At 41.5% G+C, this 20,935-nt stretch overlaps 2 long non-coding RNA genes across 5 annotated transcripts in view; one reads left to right on the forward strand and one right to left on the reverse strand.

Annotated features, from left to right (window-relative positions):
- Window positions 1-1,348: 1,348 nt before the first annotated feature.
- The window catches only part of LOC140654295 (uncharacterized), a 44,084-nt gene continuing 24,497 nt past the window's right edge, over window positions 1,349-20,935 (reverse strand). For 2 of the 3 annotated variants that reach the window (XR_012043385.1, XR_012043384.1), the window contains 2 exons: window positions 4,402-4,532; window positions 1,349-3,782 (listed from right to left, as the gene is read on the reverse strand). This is a non-coding gene — a long non-coding RNA (uncharacterized lncRNA). Of the gene's footprint in view, window positions 3,783-4,401; window positions 4,533-16,110; window positions 16,239-20,935 lie in introns of all 3 variants that reach the window. The other variant, XR_012043386.1, reaches the window with a different exon arrangement.
- On the forward strand, window positions 3,492-19,353 carry LOC140654296 (uncharacterized). 2 transcript variants are annotated; one of them, XR_012043387.1, is made up of 3 exons: window positions 3,492-3,930; window positions 16,431-16,652; window positions 17,078-19,353. It is a non-coding gene; the product is annotated as an uncharacterized lncRNA (long non-coding RNA). The 2 variants fall into 2 exon arrangements; XR_012043388.1 differs by having other exon boundaries at window positions 16,476-16,652.

Raw genomic sequence — 20,935 nt, forward strand, 5'->3', positions numbered from 1 at the left:
TAATAAATAAGACTGAAGTGTGAAACATTTTTAAGAATGGCAAGACTATTTTATTTCCTGCAGCATAGCATCAATTATTTCACCAACTGCTTTTTCTAATCTCATAGATTTGGCCATAGTTGTACTTGTATAACCTGTACACCATGGTACCAGAAACATACACTTTTTTTACTCTTGCTGCTCTCATTGTGTAATAAAAACATGTGATCACTCAAAATTCCATATGTAGACTGGGCAGACAGCCCTTATAAATGTTATTCTTAGGAGGGAGTTTCACTTTTAGATACTGCATAACATGGTATTTCATATGCAATTGTCTTTAAGTCCATGGGATTTCAGAACCACTCTGCCTCGTCTTCCGTCAGCCCATCCTCCAAAGGATTGCCATGTGGCAGGCAGTTGGGAAAGTCTCAGTAAATAATTAGGAATGGCCCCTTGTGCCAGCACTTTTCCTGTATTTTATTTTTTCATTTAAAGGATATTACAGATACACTATCAAGGAATGTCACTGTTCATCTGGTATCTTTGGCATAAACAAGAAAATGTGAATTAAGGCTTTCTAATAAATGCTATAAAATGGATTTCTTGAGCAGAATAATGTGTTATCTATGGGTAATTTCCCATGAAAGTAGAGACTATAATTCTGATTAGACATGGATATTATCTTTTCCAGTATGTTTCTGTCAATGCACTGATTCAGCAACCATTCAGACCCCAAGGTCAGGGCTGTTCATAAGTCCCATTGATTTCAAAGTTGAATGTCTGCCCAAGATTAAACACAGAGAGGAATGCTTTCCTAAATCAATTTACTTAAGTTTGTATGTAAGTGCTCTGTTGAATCAGGGCCTAAAGTCAGCAACAAATCAGGAAAGATAATGAGTTTGAGCCAAATATGTGTATTAGTAGCCAAAACGCATATAATGAGACAAGGTATATCATAGTTACGTGGATTTGAACCAAGACCCCCAAATGTATAAGCTAACCAGATCTTTAACATTGATTTCTTTTGGAGCTCTTAGCTTAAATCTAAATGGTGAGACAGGTTACGTGTGCCTGTACACATTGGGGTGGCCCTTGGTTGACTTCTGCCCTGCATCTGGATCTGCTTCCCAGAGAAGTCACAATATTAGCGGGAAGTTTTATCTTGCTAGGGTGGTACAGAAGATATACCTAAACTCCAGAGCTAGGAAGGGCTCTGCACCCCACAAGCTCAGGGTTGAAATCTTTTGTTGTGTACAGTGTCTTCAAACAGAAGTTTATTTTGAGTTTCTGTATAAAGCAAGTAGAAAGTCATCTTAGCAAACACAGGAGATTATGAATTTGACAGAGCACAATGTAGATCAAAATGGTTTTAATCATTACCCCCTGTTTTAATTACTACTTGACACATTATCTCTATTGTCCTTCTACAAGTCTCTCTTTTGAATGAAATATTAAAGGCGAGTCACAGCTGAATATATATGCAGTCTAGAAGGAAAATAGCTTTGAACTATTTGAAATGATTTATTGTCCACATTTCTTTATGAATATTTATTTGCCATAGTGAAAGCAATTCAATAAAGAGAAAACATGAGGACCAGTTAACTAAACATTTGCATACTCTAATGGTTAAAAAAAAGGAAAGAAAAATAATATGGTGCATTAGAATGGTGTTAATACTGTGGTTCTCCTATTTCCTGTATTTAATTCCAAATATTGCATGTGTGAGAGCAAAAAGCTAAGGCCAAGACTCTTAGGAATTCAGATCCTGATATAAATATCCTACAAATAACTGTCCCTAACCTTTATATATTCCCGTTCAGAAGGAAGTAAACATGTTTGTAGGGGTATTTTCAAGGCCAGGGTGGAGTCTATGATTTTGTTTCCATACTACTTCAGGTAGCTGGCTATGAAAGCTTGCTTTTTGCAACAAGCACGCATAATCTAAGTCCTCATCTTGTCAGGACCAGAGATCACTCATTTCCTGACACTCCTCAGAGAAGCAGCAGGTACACGTGGCATTCAAAAGGAGATGTGAGCACACTGAGTATTTTGCCGTGTAAAACCTTTAGTGTTTAAGCATGGCTACATGTACCAGAACCAAGATCACACACACACAGCAGAGATGCTGCTTTCCTTCACTCCTCAGTGGAAGAACAGAGTTTTTCATGGTATGTGCCCTCATTTCACCCTGCTTGAATTAATTTAATCAACCAAGAAGCACTATGCGTTAGACTTGGAATGAACTTTGTTCCTCAGAGCTTCTTAGCGATATTCTGATACACAGTCACAGATGGGGCCTTGACAGATTTTGTACTGATTTTCATGATTCCTTTTTTCTTTATATTTTTTTAAGCAGGATTGTCGCTGCTTGAGAATTCAAATGCAAATGGAGATGTTCACAGGCACTGTTTCATAAGGAAGCTCAGCTGGTTGGGTTTTAGAGCTCATAAACTGAATAGTATATCACATACAGTATTTGGAAAAGGATAAACTTGGTATATAATAGTTCTAGAGAAGGATGGTTACAGGAGTAAAACACAGACTTTGGACAAATACAGAAATTCTCTATGCCTCAATTTTAATTTCTTTGGAGCAAGAATGATAATAATAATATTTATTTATAGTAATAATTATCATTATTATCTACCTGAAAGCTAGCTGTGAGGCTAATTCATTAATATTTTCAAATTACTTCATGATCCTCAACTAGAATTTGCCCTGAAAGTACTAAATATTATAATTTGCTCTGTATGCCTATTTCATTTTGCTCTGGAGAAAACCACACTTAATGTGTTGCTCTCTTTACATTTGTCTACATACCACATTCTAAAATTCTAGCTGTTGAGCTTTTCTAGAAGTTAATAACAGGCACATTTTACATTATTGTATTTTTTGCTTATTTCTCCCTCTTTTGTTGTAGCATTTTACCACCACCTAGATATCATGGTACCTGATCTGGGGGTTTGTTACTGTTTGTACAAATACATAAGTTGAGACCTACACTTGCTATTTATTTCCTTGCTTGAATTTGGAGCTGACAATGTAACCATGCATTGGTTCTCTGAGGTCAGAGCTCTCTTGACATACCGTTTTAAATGTATTGTGAGTAATCAGGGAGTTTCTTTAAGTTACACGTAGTTAGAAGCTACCACATATTACATGCCTGATTATGTCTGTAGGTATCTCAAAAGTTTTTTTCTTCTGGCAGTTTACCAGGTCCTCCATTTGTTGGCGAAAGTGCCTCAGTTATTCACAACTGAAGATACCCAGATCCATTTCCTCTGGCTGTTATCTGTTGGATAGCTAGACTCTAATGGCTAAAATCTACATCTACCAACATAAAAGCCACAGGATATGACACTGGTATCTTGTGGTTCCAATCAGCCTCCTGGTATTATAGCAGTCCTTTTTATTTAACTGTATTTCTACTGAGCTCAGCCTGCTTGAGTCACGCTAGCTGTTTTACATAGCATCTGCATTGTATATTGTGATAATTGAAAACTCAACATAGCCCGGAGGCAGCGGCACAACAGGACAGGAGCGGGCTGGGGCATAACTCAGAAGAATAAGACAGGCAGGCAGCAACAGGCAGGGCGAAGCCTGGCCCAGCAGCGTCTCCGCCAGCAGTCGAGCTGGGTCAGGTGTCTGGCAGCTGGGTGTCCTGCAGCGTGCGGGCAGCTCCAGGAGCAGCAAACGCCCAGTGCCGCGGCTGGCGGAAGCGGGACGCCGGATGTCGCTCCGTCTGCCATCGCGGGGCCGACGTCTGGGAGCACAGACCGTGCACAGGGTCCGAGGCTCACCTGGAAAATCACACGGACAGATCAAAACCAGATTCACGGCCGTGCACTTCACTGACAGCTCCCGTTCTGTGCACACGCTCAGCCCTTTGCAGGGTGGTTCCTGTTCCTAAGACGTCATCTAAGCCAACGTTAGCAGAGAATGGGCCAGGTAATTTTTTCTAGTGTTTCGGAAGTGTAACATATATCAATAAATGTCACTTGCTATTTGAATGCTCATAATAAGAATTAAAACAAATTACTTAAATTAAATGACTAGAGTAGGGCACAGTATTTCTTCCTATTAGCTTATGTAGAAAGAAAAAATGCCTGTGGTGTAAAAAGGAGACAAGAAGAAATAATGAGAAAACAAGTTGTGGCATGAAGAAGAGAAATATTTCTTGCCTGTCCTCTTGGCTCTATCTATGAAGATTTCGTCCAACAACCTCAGCCAAAACTAGTTAGCGGGTGATTTGTGTGTCTGGCGGGTGGAAGGTCCAGTTGTCTCGGGGGGCTGCCTCGCAGGCAGGAGGGTTTTCCAAGAAACAGACAAGCAGTCTCTGCAGTGGAAGTCACGAGCTTTTCACGCGAGCAGCACACCTGAGCTGATGGGATGGTTTGAAGGTGTTAGATGTGGCCCTACCTTGTAGCAGCACCCCCAGAAGTTGCCGATGTTAGACTGTCCCCACAGACTGAAGATCTAGAGCTTTCCATGGGTCATTTGGCATGGCGAGGAAGGAAGATGGGCTAGTCCAGGAGACTTGGGCTGTACGGCTGTAACATTGAGATAGGTTGAAACACTCCACCAGTTAGGGCTCTCCCTTACACGTATGTTTTTATAAAGAGATGCCTAAACCCACCCTGGGAGCAGGTCAGACCAGTTCCTGCCCTCGCTGTAGCTGTGGCCTTTGCCTTGGCTCTGCTCTCCACTCCCTGCCCAAACTCCCCAGCCACAGTGGCTCTGTTCCCCCGGCACCCTGCCCACGGCTGGGGAAAGCCACTGCCCCACGAGGCCCCACGAGACGCCCCACACTGCGCCACGGGGCTTCCTCCTGCCCCGGGCTCCGTCTCCCCACCGCAGCAGAGCCCCATCCCACCCCTGACCCTTGAGGTCAGGTCCCCAAATGTCAGCGCCTCTGAGGCCGCGTTAGGGGAAAGGTCAAGTAGCACAGGTCCAGCAGGTGGGAGTGGGAACCTGGGCTTTTGTTCATGCTTTCATTTCCGAACTTTCTGCTAGAAGTGCACCCTTTCAGGGCTCTGTTTATCTGTTTGCATTATGGGTGTGACCATGTATATTTCCTGCTCGTGGCATAGTGTTAATTAATCATTATTTCTAAAGTTCCTTTAAATTCTCGGACAGTGGGATCTATTACTTTCCTCTCACTCTTCTCTTACCTTTTTCTTCTTCTGTTTAGTATAAGGAGAGTCATCAGTAGGTGAACTGATTATAGGAAACTAATTTACATCGGCAGTTCAGTAGTAGGACATACTTCTTAAATCATCTAAGATAAATACTTTTAATTAAGCAAATGTCCCACTCAATTTGCTGTGGACAATCCCATCATAAGGGATATTACTTCTGCATGCTAAATCTTAATCTTCACCAATACTGAACGCACGACACAAAACCATTATAAAAAAAATACAGGCTCACTGTAATATTGCCCTTTTAAAGCTGCCAGCTTTTATATTCTTTAATATGATGACAACAGACCCCTGGCAAACGAATTTTACTACAAATCAGCATTTTTATCAGATATGTATATGAGATCAAATCCATGCTAGCATATTATTTGCAGTTTTTATTAAAAAGTTAAATTGGGATTATTATAAACTCTCTTCAGATTCCTTAATAAAAAAAATTAAAGTTAAAATCTAATGAGATTTCCTGGAAGCATTTTAAAAGGTTGCAACAGCAGTAAAGTCAGCAGGCACCACACAGCACAAGGAAGTATTTACTGATCAGAAGATGAATGCTTCCTCCCCGGGAGTTTAACATGTTTACATTATATGCATTTTTAAGAGAAAGAGAGAGAAAGAGAGAGAGAAAGCAATAAAAACTCCAAGCCAATGCTTTCTTCATCGAAGATATCATATTTCTTCCTGATCAAAGCCTTCAAATTCTGGTGCAAACTGACTCGTTGCTCTTGTGACCAAAATCTCCTCTCTCTCCCCCCGCTCCCTCCATCTGTTCAGGCTTGGATTTGGAAGTCCCTACCGCAGAGGAAGAAAGCCTGATCCCTATTGCCTCGGTTGTCGTGTTGAAACCCATTAATATTCCTCTGGCAGGTACCCTGACCCTGGTGCCCTTGAACATGCTTGAAAACATAGGGTATTCCTGAGCCTTTGTCCCTGGGAGGATTAACAGGGTTGCCCTGGAGCCAGCCTGAAGGTGTTTTAATAGGTAATACGGGTGGGCTGCACAGCTGACTTCAAGCTTTGCCTCAGGCTGCCCCTGCTCAGCAACATAGATGCAGCCATTGAAATTAGGGGGTAAAGCATGGCTCCGTGTACGAGTTAGAGTCTGAATCCTCAGAATTTTGGGGAGGATATCTCCAAATATCTCCTTCCCCCAGCAGGGCAGGCGTCCCGATGGAGGGAACCGGGGCTGGAGACCTGATCTGCTTCTGCCACTGACTTCTTCTCGGACCTTCAGTCAGTCACTTAAGCTGTCTCTCCCTCTCTCTCCATTTTTCTTTCCTCTCTGGTCTTTCTCATGGCTCTTAAGCTTATAAATTGCCTGAAGAAGAGACCGTGGCTCTCTGTGTGGTTTTGCTGTGCTTAGCACAAGTAGGTCCCGGTCTCAGCTAGGTCCTGTGGCTATATCATGGTAAAAGTAAATAAACAGATAATAGTAGTAACAATGGTTATTTTTTTGTATGAACAATTGGATCCTAATGGAGGAGAAGCCTCTCCTCTGAGGTGTTTTTTATCTGCAACTGAAGGTCTCTCTTTCCTTGCTCAGCTGGAGAAGATACTGCCTTTGTAAATCAGACAAAACTTATCATGTAAAATGGAACACATCTTTGATTATACTGAATGCTATCCTGTCTGTAATTTACCCTTGCTGCTGCAAAGGGCGCAACATGATTAAGCTAAGAAATGATAGACTGAACATTATGTGTCAGGATGGAAAAGATATTTCCTATCTAAATAGGAAACAATCATCAAAAACCAGTGAAAATATACAAGAAAATGTTTCAACATACAATAAACAAGCCACCCTGCTGTTGCCTTATCTTGTATTGTTGCTCTCCTTGCTCAGATTGCTGCAAATACTTCTCCTGTAGCCTACAGTATTCTTTATTTTTAAAAAACTACAAACTGTCATGATTTTTTAACGATGTGAGTATCTTTCCTCCATAAGTGCATATGTTCTGTTGCCTGCTCGGTCTGCCAACTCTTCTGTGTTTCCCTGGGTGAGTCCAGATTCTCCCAGTGACATTTCTCAAATTGTAGATCTGTGCAGTGTATTTTCCTGGAGCTGTTAAAAACATTGCTACTTTACTTAATAACAATGTTTAGCAGTACCAGCTATCACTTGTTATTGGGCATACACCAGGTGCTCTGCACAGGGGGAGAGGGGTCATTATCCCCATTTTACAGACCGGGAAACCAAGGCATTGCATTTGGCAGTGATTTCCCCAAATCGTGCCGCAGAACGTGCAAACAGGAGAAGGACCAACATCCCTTCAGCTCACATTTTATTCTTTAGCATTTGTTACCGCTTTTTTTTCCCTTTGATATTACCACCTGCAGAACTGTGCCCTCCCAACAGCATGACAGAGAATGATCACAGCAGAGCCAAGTGCTTTTGCGATAACAAATTCAGATGCTGAAGCAAACAATGCAAGTAATTTTCCTAATTTTGGAGTGCGACTTTGCCATGTATGATGTTTAGTAACTTCTATCATGTCTCTGATGATTTCTGGGTCTGATGCCAATAACATGACACATTCCTATCCAAATTAGCATACGATGAAATTTTGTGCTAATACTCAGATGATAAGGTCTGTTTGCTGTTTCCATATAGATGTATCTTTGACAGGAAGAGCAATTCTATAATAAGCCCAGGATGAAAAGCCCATCAATTGAATTGGTACCACATTACCATGGCAACAATATAATGCTAATGAAATTGTGACTGTTGAACCTTGTTTATGGAACTCTACAAAATGGGCTTCATAAAAGGAGAAATCTTGTTGATTAGTAAATGTTTCAAAGCATGATAAAAACCTTATGACCACATGTGCTGTGACTTATTAATGATGTTATCATCCTCATTTAAGATAATACATTGCAGTTTGTAAGAGCAATAGCACTCTCAAAGAAATAAAATCATATAGGAAAATCCGTGCTTCTCCAGGTTTCAACGTGCACCACAAAAAGACCCGCTCACCTCCATGCCCCAATTCACCAGGTCAATTGGCATAGGTGCATATCTAGTCATGCAGTTGTTACTGCTTGTTTAGTCTCTCTCGGAATCTATAAAATATACTGCTACTGTAGCTGCAGTAAACACCTTTTCTGTAAGACAAATGTGGCTTAGCTTATATCAAAATATTCCACAAAAACATATCCTTTTAGATGAAACCCTATGCAGAGAAGGTGTGGTAGCAGGAATGCGCTCTTGGCTTCCCCCCTCCTTTCTTCCTCCCCCTTTGTCAGTTTACTGCCATACAGGCTCCGGGTGCAGAGGCAGGGAGTCACCCTCCCAGAGGGATGGCTCTCATTCCTCAGCACAGCAGTCCTTGCTGAAGGCAAGGTTTGATATTATGTCCTGCTTCTAAACAAAAAAATGCTGAGCATTCAGGTTTCCTGGCCAGTCATATCTCTGGACAGCCAACAGGCTTCTGGAGAGTTGCCTCACCTCTAAGCATTTGGGACTCCAGCGTAGAGTTTTGTACAGCAGGATCTCATTTTTAGCTAGTAGATAATTTTCCTCATTGTTTTCACCTTGGAAATAAAAAGTGTAGTTCACCCTATGAAGTCCATCTCCTAATTTGCCAGGTAAATCAGAACAGAAGAGCAGGTGAACTGGCAAGCAATGAGCTCGGTGAGGCAAGGGGGCTGGGAATGTGTGCCTACAAGTTTTTTTCTTTAGCAGGCTAATAATACTGTAAAATATTCACCAGAGTAGTATTATCTAGATATTTAGCACAGTCAATAGGAGAGAACACTGCTCGTTTTAGTGAAGTCCTGATCTACATGGCACAGAAGTCAGTGTGAATCTTCACCACATTAGATTTAATGGGCTTTAAATCAGGGCTTTAAAGGGCTGTTTTTGAAAGCTCCACGTTTCATCCTATTTGGAAAAGGAAGCACTGTCTAACATTTCGTTATGCCCATGGTTTGTGGGAAAGCAATGCACTGAATTTCTGAGTTGATAGAAATATAATGTAATGTAATTCCACTTAATATATATTTTGCATTGGCTGACAGTTTTATTAAGCAGAACCAATAATCGTCATTATTCAGTGTAATAACCATCTCATTAGAAATGGTCTAATTTTCCCTAATTTTAATTTACCTCTCGGACTAAGCTGTTCTAAAATTACTGAAGTGCCTACAGTTCAGTTTTGTAAGAACTAAAAGGAAACATAAGTCTTCAGAAAGCTACTACTGACTGATTGCTGCTAAAATAGTGAAATACCAGAGCTTTGTGAGAGAAAGAAGTACACAAAATTCAGGTTAGGAAATTACTACATCACTTTTATTTTCCTACTGTCTTTGAAGTAACACTTTCTGTACCCATTTTGCACAAATAATGATAAATTGTATGGTTGCCTGCAAGCCTTGCATGTACTCCCCTTTATTAAAGGATCTGGCTCAGGATCACACCAAAGAGTGCTGGTAAGGAGGAGCTGACAAGCAGAAATATTTCTTAGAGAGACGGAGAAGGAGGTGAAGACACTGATCAAGTTTCATTATCCTCCAATGAAAATAGGATGTAAACTGTGACATCCAGGCAGATTACATATGTCAGGCAAGCAGATGTGAGCAGAAAAATGTAGATGCTAAATCTCACCTAATAGGCTTACTCTCTGGATTATTCTCAATGACCAAGGCTATGTTAACTGTAGTTAACATACAGAGTATAAGAAATATGTATTCATAAGTGAATGTGGGGACATTCCCAGCTGTGGTGAAGTTAATGCTCTTTGATATACCTTGGAACATCCTAAAAGCACTTTGGGTGTCATACACTTCTACAGACATCATAAACAGCACTATGGTATATAGCTTTAGTTCCAAAATTTCAAAGGGCACTCTGTTTTCTCTAAAAATACGCTTGAAAAATTTTATATTCAAACAGCACTTGAGCATGCAAACTGCTATAGTTGCTTAGTTACCTGATTTGTTTGTGCCAGTTCTGAAAACACATTTGGTCAAAAGAATATTGTTGCAATCTCAGAAAGAAGGAACCTCATATGAACAAGGAAGCTCTTTGCAGGTTATGTTATAAAATAGACAAATTGTCCAAAGGTTTTGTTTATCATAGAATGTTACTCTACGTAGTTCTGAGTCATAAAAAATAACTACTTTTTTGGGTTTTTTTTTTTTAATATTCCCCAGAATAATACAGAAAAGCCAGTTTCTCCTGTGGAAGCACTCTGCTTATGAAATCTCTTCTCTTTGAAATTCTGAGCCTTTTCCAGCTGTAGTATTATTTGCTTAGCTATCAGAACATACAGTACAGCAGTGAAAAGCATTACACTATTATCCCAAGATAATTTGATAGTCTGTAAATGTATTTTCCTGCCTGTGGTTCCAGGCATTATGCTCTCACTTGAAGTAATGATTTGCAGTTATCTTATACAATTCAAGTTAGCCCATATTGGTTTCACTTTGAACATTTACCTGCATGGTACAAACATGGCTTATTTGTAGATTGTACAAGCTAGACTAGATGGGTGACTTTTACAAGACAGACTAGATCAGCAGTGCAACGGGATGCCTACCGTAGGCAGACAGCTTCTGGAGGAAGTGGTGCGGTGACTCACTGGTGGCTGTCTCCTGCCTGCGTCAATGTTATCACACCCGTACATCAGCATGAGTCTGCTGGAAATGCTGAATTTTAAGTCTGACATAAAACCACAGCTCTGATCTGATATGGTCGGTAAATATAGCGTGGCGCTTTCCAAAAGTACTTACCCCGCTTTTCTCTTTGGACTCTGCATGGGACGTGAAAACTCACCTTGAATTCCTCTTGCATTTCTGGAGTTTACCATACCATTCCCCCAAACATTGCAAACCAAGTTGTCCAGTGCTAACTGGGTAGTTGTTTCACTTCCGATGGACCCACATTTCGGGTGATACCATTCCTTTGTAGAATTTGTAAAGTTAGTGAGTGTGGACATGAGGCTTTGGTTTTGGATGGGCTCAGAGGTCACCTCCCTTACCCTTGCTTGGGAACCTGTGTTGGGAACAGGTCTACATGAGGTGACAACAATTTACTCCTGCCTCTTAAATGGTCAGCAATGGATGCAGCACCCCTTGGTGCTGGCAAGAAGAAAGTCTCATTAGAGAGCACTCTGCTTTCTCCGTCCCTGGTGATACTGCTCTGGGAGCCTGGGGTGAATTCAGAGGAGCCATGCACTGGTGACATCCCTTGAGCTGCCTGCTCTCTCTGGGTGTGAACATGCTCAGCAACAGAAAAGACATAAAATGTGATTTACACTCTCTCATTCCACTGTCATAAATTCCTGAGTGCCACCTTGGTTCATATTTGAGATAGAAAAAAAAAAAAGAATGTCAAGGGAGTGATCTGCAAGAGGGCACAGTCCTGGCTTGGCGTGGTCAGCAGCCAGGGCAGGCGCTCCCACCTCTGCCATCCTGCTGCCCTCATCCTCAGCTGGAGCAGCCCCCAGCATGTGGGCAAGAGGCCTGGAGATTCCCGAGTGATGCAGGCGTGACAGCTACAGTTCAAATAAAGCAATGGGGGACAGTATCTAAATAGTCAGGAATTATTGTGTTGCTGGTTTCTCCTCCCTCGTCTGTTCATCTTGGATTCTGCTGTGACACTTCAGCCAGTTACTTTATAACAAACAAAAAAAAATGTGGATGTTCGAAAACCTACTTCTGTTATGCTGAAAATCTTTAAAGTCCTTTATTTTGAGAGAAAAATTAATACTAAACTTGTCTTTCCGGGACACAGTGAAGTTTAAGAACAGCGGCACTTTAAAAAAAAAAAAGTGCAAGAATCCCAGTTTACCATCCTGATGTCAGTTTATGATAACATTTATGGCATTAATATAATGGTTTATGACCTTTCTTGGCTTGTCTGACTGACAGTTGTTCTTATATAACATGGTACTTATGACCTTGGTCCTTCCATAATAATAATAGCTTCAATTTTCTGAGCTGTGTCATCAAAGCATGTACTCATAAGTGTTGATCTCATCTCAGGGAGAGTAGTACCAGGAGCTCCTTTTAAACTTTATGTCACCTAAAATCTAGAGTGAAATTGAATCCCAATTGCAGAAAAATACCCTGTGTCTAACTTTATCCCACAGGCTGCATAATGGCAGCCCTTATGATTTTAAATGATTTACTGAGGCCTGTCAAAATGATGTGCCTTTCTGCGTGGAAGTTATTGAAGTTCAGAAATGTCATTATTCTGTGCAAACCTGAGAGATCTCGAGGAAATACACAATAGCTGGTGTGTTACAATTACTTACCTTGACCTTCCTTTTTTTTTTTCTCTTTAATCTCAGGGTAGACAGAATAAAATATGTTTTCTTCAATATTTAGGGTAAAAATTTGCTGTGCAATTTGTACCTGCTTTCCTTGTGCCCATTTTCACTAAAAAAGGTGTCGAGATATTCTTTTTAGATTAGCAGTTGTTTCACACGTGTCATACGTAAAAGATGAAAGAGGAAGATGAAAATTTTGGGTGTTTCCAAAAATTGACCATTTAGCAAATACTAATGATGTTTGGATGGATAAGGGGACGCCCAGAAGACCTAGATTATCTACTGAGGTCTGCCACAGTCCTGCTCCACAGCCCTGTTGCTTCCCTGTTTGCACTGAGCCTCCTGGTCTGCTCGGTGGCCACTGAGATGTTCCCTACCGTCCTCTGAGCAAGCAAGGTGGGCTGGGGCCATTGCTGTGACATGTGAAAGACGTTCACGCCGCGGGGCCAGGTCTGGTACAACAAGCCAGTCCACACAGCAACAGCCCGATTAGTCAACTTTATTCAAACCAACCTGGGAATTGCGTCAAACACCTTGCACCAGCAAAGCAGGAGCATCTTCCCGCGGATGGAGACAACAGCTGCCTCTCCCTGAACATGGCAGGTCATGGGTACAGCCACAGCACCTGCACAGCAGCATGCCGGTCTTTACGTAGTACAAGGTCTCCTCATGTATGCAAGGGAGAACCAGCTTGGCAACAGACACATCCTTCAAATAATAAATATTTAAAAGAAACAGTATGTCTTTAAGCCATCTGAACAATTCCATATGCCTTAGAGCCACACAGAGATAGGACATCGCCATTCAAAACAGGGCCATACTCCCACAGACAGGCCACTCTCCCCAGGCAAGCGCCGAGGCTCTCCAGCCCTCGCTGTTTCCCTGGGGCTATGCACCAGTGTCTTTCTAGCGTGAACATCCCATCTACAGGAATTTCAAGTTCAAGCAAGAACAAGCCTATAGCACAGCAAGGCAGCGCTGGCACATGCTGTTGACTGCATTTATATTGATGCCTCTCTCTTCTTCCCAGCATTTTGTCAAGAGCATGACATGCTAACTTTTTTTTGTTTCTGTTATTATTATTTTTTTTAAATGAACCAGCAAAGTGGCAGGGCAGCGGCATACAACGTATGGGGTACTGCTGTTCTGTCGGCTGACACAGCAGCACAGAGAGGTGCTCTGGTGCTCAGTTGTCACCTTCTGAAGCTGCCTTCAATGCGGTGAATCAAAATGGTTCCTCAGCGACAGATCCTGGGCTGGCTTTTCAGGCTGGGTGCTGATGAGCAGCCATTTCCATCTCTGGGCCTGGCGATTAGTTTTATTCATCTGAGAGACAAGTAGTTGGACATTTGTCACTGTTTCTGTGAAAAATATGGGCATGTTTTCTTGGGCTATCAAATGGGACATATGGGAGCTGGATTCCATCTTTCATTAGATCTTGGAAATTGTGTCCTCCTGAGGCAATTAATTAGCATGATGTTCTTGGCTGCTAATGTTTGCTTTCAGATTTCAGTGGCAACACACTTGGCAACACAAATTTTGCGAGGATGGTCTAATGGTTTACGGTGTTAGCCAAGGCCTCCACACAGCTTTCTTCAACCCTCAGCTTTTACAGAGTTCCCTTATGTGTGCAGGCAGGCCCCATGGCTTCTGTCCATGTCTTAGCTCTCTCTTTGAAAAATAAATATAATAGTACTTTCCTGCTTCACAGGACAGATGCATTACAGATTGCACCACAACAGAGGCCAGGCAACACCACTGCAGTCCTCTGCCTCCCTATCTCCGCCATGGAGGACCTATTCTGCAAAGCTTTTCTTTGATCCTTCCACAGTTTAAGGGAAAATCATTCACATTAGAAATTTGTCAATTGAACACATTTCTAATTGTTTACTTTCAGTTTGCCCACTGTAGATATCTGCAGGCTGTACACGCCTTTATCTGTAGAAAGGACATCTGTGGAAAAAGGCATATTTCCCTATTTAAGTGAGCCATTTGATGTAGGCTCATACATAAGGTATACGCCCCTCAGCTGGCGTCTTCCATGTGTGGTCATTTCCAAACTATATCCTTCCTAAACTAGCGTGATGTACAGCAAAATCACACACTTTTAACCTCTGAATACAATCCAGAGATGTAATCTAGACTGTTTGCTTTGCTTTTATTACCTCAATTATATTTATAATGTTATATAATTATAAAAATTCATGGCTGAAAAATGGTGTTAGTTACAACTACAAAAAATGTCATGCCTCTCTCAAAGGGAGACGCAAGCAAAATATAAAATATCTAGCCAGTACCATTATACAGTGAATAACACATCCGCCATGGGGAAGAACACATGCTTTTCTTTGGTATCCACTAAACACTAACATAGGGGTGAATTTCCAAGGGGAGAGGAGAGGAGGAACCTATTTCAATGCACCAAAATGCTAGTGCCATTTTATAGATGCATTGGTTAGTACTATTGCAAATAAGTAGTTGTGCATTAGGAGCTCACTTAAGTGGTCATTACCGTGTGTGATTTGAACTCACAAAAGGCATATTACAAAGCTGTTTGAAACAGATGTGCTCCTACCCTCCATTTAAAACAAAATTAGTCCACGGTGTTAATTTAGGTAACCTTTGCAGTCATTAATACACAATCGCACACTTTTTAAACATGTATGAAAGGAATTAGGCAGAAGAAGAAAATGAAAATACCACTAAACAGTAGCTGCAATGTTTGATGCTCCTTCCAGATAGCTTGTTCTCATTTAAATGGAATGAGAAAATGCAAAACATTAAATGTAGGATTGTCTGTTTGCACTTGATGTCACTGGGACTTAACCACTCCGGGATTGAACTTTGGTTTCATACCTGCCAGACAAACCTCCATTAATTAAAAATGACAGAAATACAAGCAGGAGAACAAATAATTGAAGGTGAATTTATCCTATATGACCAATGTATTCATGCCATGCTTTTTTATCCTTTGTGCTACTACCCTTATTAGCCCATGATATCTTAATGCAGTGCTTCTTCAGACTCCCTTATTCCTCCCATCAGTTCAGGCACAGTGATCCATTTCCACATACCCAGCATTCAACCTCCAGCTCTCTGACTTTCAAACCTTGTCTTTTACAGACCACCAGGAAGGATTTTGCAGAACACTAGCTGAAAGACACTTATTGTGCAACTAATAAGGAAGGTTTAAGTACCATTAAAACTCTGACTTGTACTTTAAAATGCCATGAAATTCTGAATTAATGCTCTGCCTTGCATCCCCGGTTGCACAATTGCACCTAAGTACTGCCAACGGTGTAGTAAGATCACAGGCTGCCTGCAGCAGCTGAAACGCGCAGGCACTTTGGACTGCTACAGCTTTTTGCTCAGGCTTCTGATGGCTTTCTTGGGAGCCTGGTCACCATTAAGGCTAGAGAGGAAGGCACTGAGTAAGAAGTTTAAGCTCTGAATTACTCTGATGGTTTTACTTCAGCCTCTCGTGCTGTCTTTGAACTCAGAGCAGCTCCATGCTCAACTAGTTTAGGCCTCAGAACTACACGCAAGTAGTAGTCAGATGATTAAATTAAATTGTTGTCAGATGATAAAGGAAAAATAAAATGATAAAATATTCACTTTTTAAACCATCTGTTTCAAAAATTGAGGAGAAGACATACCTAGTATTTCAGACTGTTCTTTTGAATCACCGATATGAAACGACTTGGTGAGTAGATATCATGTTTATATGATGGGACCAAGGATTTTCAGTTGATGCATGGCTGGTGTGATGGAATCTTAAGATGTGCTGTAAGGATGGGAGCATACATTTGAAAATTAAGATCCAAAGAAGCTGCATAAGAAAAACCCTTATGATTAAAAATTGAAGAGCATTGATCTACATTATTGACTGACAATTGTAAACCTTTCATTTTACAGGAGAGCAGCTTCCTAATTTGTACACAAAAATCTTCAAAACCATTGGCTCTTTTCTTTACAGGTTTTAAAAGTGTAATTAACTACATATGGCATAAATATTGTTTAGATGTTGACTATGGGGCTAGACTGAGCAATACCAGCATAAGAAAAAAAGGCCAGATATGACAGTGGAACTGCTTACAGAGACAACAGCCAGCCTGGAGGGAGTTGCTCTCATGACCAATGTCCATGCATGATGTAAACCTCTTTTTTGGTGATGGTGGTTTAGTAAGTTCCATTGCAGGTGGGTATTACATTTTTAATCGATTCCTAGCAGCACAATCTGTACCCTTCACTGATACGTGTCCATTTCACAAGGTTATTGGCTTTCAACATATCTTGTTAGATGTTACGACGAGACAGATTTTTTTGCACAGATTGATGTCTATTGATATTACATTAGTTCATCAAGGTTACAAATCACACTGCATTTCACATTTGCTGTATCATGACAAGAGGTTTATAATATTCACTCTGGGGCACTTAAAGTGCCTGCTACCCATCCCTTGGTTAAATAATTTAAGAAATTGTTGGGAAATCATACCTAATTAGTAGGATCTGCACTCAACAAGTGCCCTTTGATTTAAATTGTATTTGTATTTTGATAGGTATTGATTTTATGAGTAGGAAAGATGAATAATACATTTTGCATTTCTCCACTGTTCACAGCAATAATCTGACAGAAATAATGGAGGAACACTCCTGCGATGGAAGCTGCCTCTTTGGGGACCTGCACGCCTTTCCCTAGAAAACCCACGGGGCAGTTAAAGGCACTCCTAAACTGCATGGAGCAGCCTGATCCCTTTTTCTTCCATTGATTTGCTGCATCATCCTGGACAAATCACTCAGCCTCTCAAAGTCTCTCCTTTTGCAGCTGTAAAATGGAAACCGAACGGTTCCTCATCAGTCTGCAAATGGCCGTGAGACATAGGGAGAAAAGGAATAGCTACATCCGAGTGGGTATTATTCAAGTCCCGCCTGGCATTACCACATGGAGCATGGGGCAAAGAAGGGAGCCAGCAAGTGAATCTTTCTGTGGGCACAGCAGAGTCTTGCTACACATACTAGGACACATGGTGAAACCGTATACCTGTGAGAGCAGCAAGGCAGAACGGGCATCACGCAGCACACTCGAACCCGGCCGGGCTGCCTTCCGTCCCTGCTGCCGGCATTAATGTTCTGGTTAGTTTGGCTACTTACTTCCCTGGGTGAATTGATAAAACAAGATTCATTTGTTTTTCTTGATTGGATGCTAATCCCTTAGAGTGAGAAGAGTGAACGAGGTATAGGTTGTACCATGCACATAATCCACGTAACATGCACAGGCTGGTATCTTCCCGAGGAAATAGCCACTCGGCATGCAGGTATGCAAGCCTGCTCCCATGAGTGGCCAGGGGTGAGGAACAGAAGCAGGAAAAACATCTCTGAGATTGAAAACAAATCAGAATATATATAGGTATTTACAAGCACTGGTTTCCAGCACCCCAGCAGCTATAACAAATGCAGACTCCATAAGATAACCATAATTATAGAAAAGCTTTATTTTTTTTTGTCACCCAGTATGCCAGCTCTGATTAGAAAGGAAAACCGTAGGCTCAACTGTGCGACACAATAGACCATGGCATCAAAGCAAGCATCAAAGTGGCCCCTTGGCTGCTGGCAAACTGTACAGTCATAAGAAAAGAGACAATGAAAATACAGTAAGTAGAAATAGCAGGTTTTTCCCCATAATATAAACACCATAGACATTCTTTTAATACAAAGAGAAGCAGGATCAACAGTGACAGCTTTAAATTTGCCAAGTATCATGGGAGGACTGTAAAATACAACTTCCCCAAACCAAGCTGAAGGAGCAGAATGAGCCAAGATGTTCTCCTCAGAACAAAAACATCCCTTTTCATAGGTCTCAGACAGTTAGCAGGCATAATTTTTTTTATTTTTATCATCATCTCTGTCTCACTCTAGCTTCAGCAAGATGTGCTGAAATTCTATTAGTGCTTGTTTATGCAGGTGCAGTCCACTGCACCAAAATCACTTTATGGTCATCAAAAAACAGAAATTATATTTAAGACATTTTATTTGAATATGCACCTTAAAAAAAAATCCCAAGTAGACAACTGGGAGCCGGGACCGTGCAACTCTGAAGCGGAGGGATTGCTGTCACATGGAAGAGCAGACGATTCGTATGCGTTTGAGTCCTCAGCCTCTCACAGGGGAAGATTTAAATAATGCGTGGTGGGTTTCTTTGTGATGCTTTTCCTTTTTTTTTTTTGTTAATATTTTACGTTATTTTAGGAGTATTACCTGTACATTAAGGCCTATATTCATACAATCATGAGTGACATGCAACTTCTCTGTCTTGCCTTTCTAGTTCCAGGCAGATTTAGAGAAATTGAGGCCTGGCAACACATGGCTGAGGTGCACAGGAGCACACAGCTGAAAGCATAGGAACGGGGCTGCTTGTACATCTTTTTTTTTCCTTTTCTCATTGAAGTTTCGTCTGAAGAATTTTTGCGGGAGCCTTAGCCAGTAGAACAGCACTCGTCACTTTTAGGCTCCCAAGCAGCAGTGCAATAGTGGCACAGGGGAGAACATGTATCAGATAGATAGACACAGTCTTTCTTCTTATGCCTGCTGTACCCTCCCGGATGCAATAATTCATCCTCCTCAGTATCTTTTCATAAGAGACAAGCAATATTAACTATCCTGAAGTATTTTTTAAGAGGATGAATACTGGAGAAGTTCTTACTTATTTCACAAGATAGTCTGCTTTACAAGTAAAATGCAAAGTGATTGTAATAAGCTTCATTTTAAGGCAATGCCAGATACCTCCTGAGTAAACCATCTAGCAAAGTCCGATTGCTGGTGAAGCCAACGTGAGAACCATATACGCTTTTATGAATGCTGAAATGGTTCATGAATCTCAAATAGTATTGCACCCTTAGTTTTATGAATCTTTTATGTGTTTTTCTTCAATAAATACATATATTTCGCTTTTTGAATCTCGGGGCCCCTTTTGAGCTGTGCAGCTCTTAGAATCTTAATAGAAAAGTAGCAACATGAAACCAAAAATAATACTTTTAACGAATGGGGAAAGCCTATGTTTCACCAAGGAAAGTGTGGTCTAAAATAAAACACAGGATCCTGCAACATCTAAATCCTGCATATTTTCTGCAGAGCATGCCACAGCTATTGACATGCTGTTGGTTTTATATGTCCCAGGATGCATGAATTATTACTGTCATTCGACATTTTATATTCCTAGTTCCATAGCCTATAGCAACGCTTACCATCAGCTCTGGTAGACTATACCAGACCTCTGGCAATGCCTCTTATTGATCAAGCACTGCTCAACGTTTGCCTGCTCAGTAATGCAAAGACATCCTAATTCTCTAAGACAAAAAACCCACAAGTTACTGCGTTTGGGATTTCTAGTCCTTTTAAGAGACTCAAGACACAAAACACAGATTACAGATACCTTCTCCCCCATCAGGAGGCAAACTGATAGTTGTCTTAGGAGCTTCCGGTACTACAAAAGAAAGTGCGTTGCACAATAATACTAAAGAGAAAAGATGGCCGGATGCTAACAAACAGTGCTAATATGCAAACTGGTTATGAAAGGGACCTCAGGAATGAAAGAAATGTTCTACTGAGAGTCAGTGGACTTGCAGTGACAGGTTTATTAACTTCTTAAAAAAGGACCAAAGTGAGTAATCCAGAGATCCCAGTAGCAGAAAAACTATGTCAAAGGTGTTTGTGCTCATGGATTTGAAGGAAGGTAAACTAGCTCCATGCTTATGCGGGTGAAATTCCCTGAAGACAGCAGGAGCATGAGTTTATGTAAATATAAAAGAGATATTGCAAATCACAGGGCAGCAGAGAATACCACGACCGTCTGTGAAAAGACCCAGCGCGGCAGTGACTGGTTTCTGGGCTCAGCACGCATGCACACACACTGCAACACCCGCTCGAGTCAAAGGGAAGGTGCCCTGCCCTTGGCACGGGCCGAGGGCTGTCAAGCACCGCAGCTCGTCACAGCAGCACGCGTGCCCCAGCCCCTGCTTCGAGGAGCTGTTTTATCACCTGCTCCCTTCCCCCAGTCCACACTCTTCCCCTCCCTTTGGTGCTGCCTCCTCTGATTTCTCTCTCCGCCTTCCAGGGAGCAGCCATGGCCCCAGCAGGCTTCAAAGCGGCCACAGCTTTGCTCCCCAGCACAGCCCTTCAGGCGGAGCAGGTCGGCAGGCAATGGGGAAACAAGACACGCAGCAGGGGAGAACCACGCAGGAGGTGGAGTCTTAGTGCAGAAACGTCGACCCCTTCCAATAAAAACAGCTTCATTTCACGTATATCTTTTTTAAAAAAATCCCCAAGTGATAGCTGCAAATAACGCCATTGTCAACGAGGCGTGTTAGCAGCATTTTGGTCTTTATTTGTTACACCTTTATTTTGCAGTTATTTTCTTAAAACGTATTCGCTCCTTTGCACCAGTGCAGCTGAGCTGGATTCACCTGATGTAAAGACAAGGGG

Source organism: Ciconia boyciana, chromosome 7 (assembly GCF_034638445.1).
Source record: "Ciconia boyciana chromosome 7, ASM3463844v1, whole genome shotgun sequence".
NCBI lineage: Eukaryota > Metazoa > Chordata > Aves > Ciconiiformes > Ciconiidae > Ciconia > Ciconia boyciana.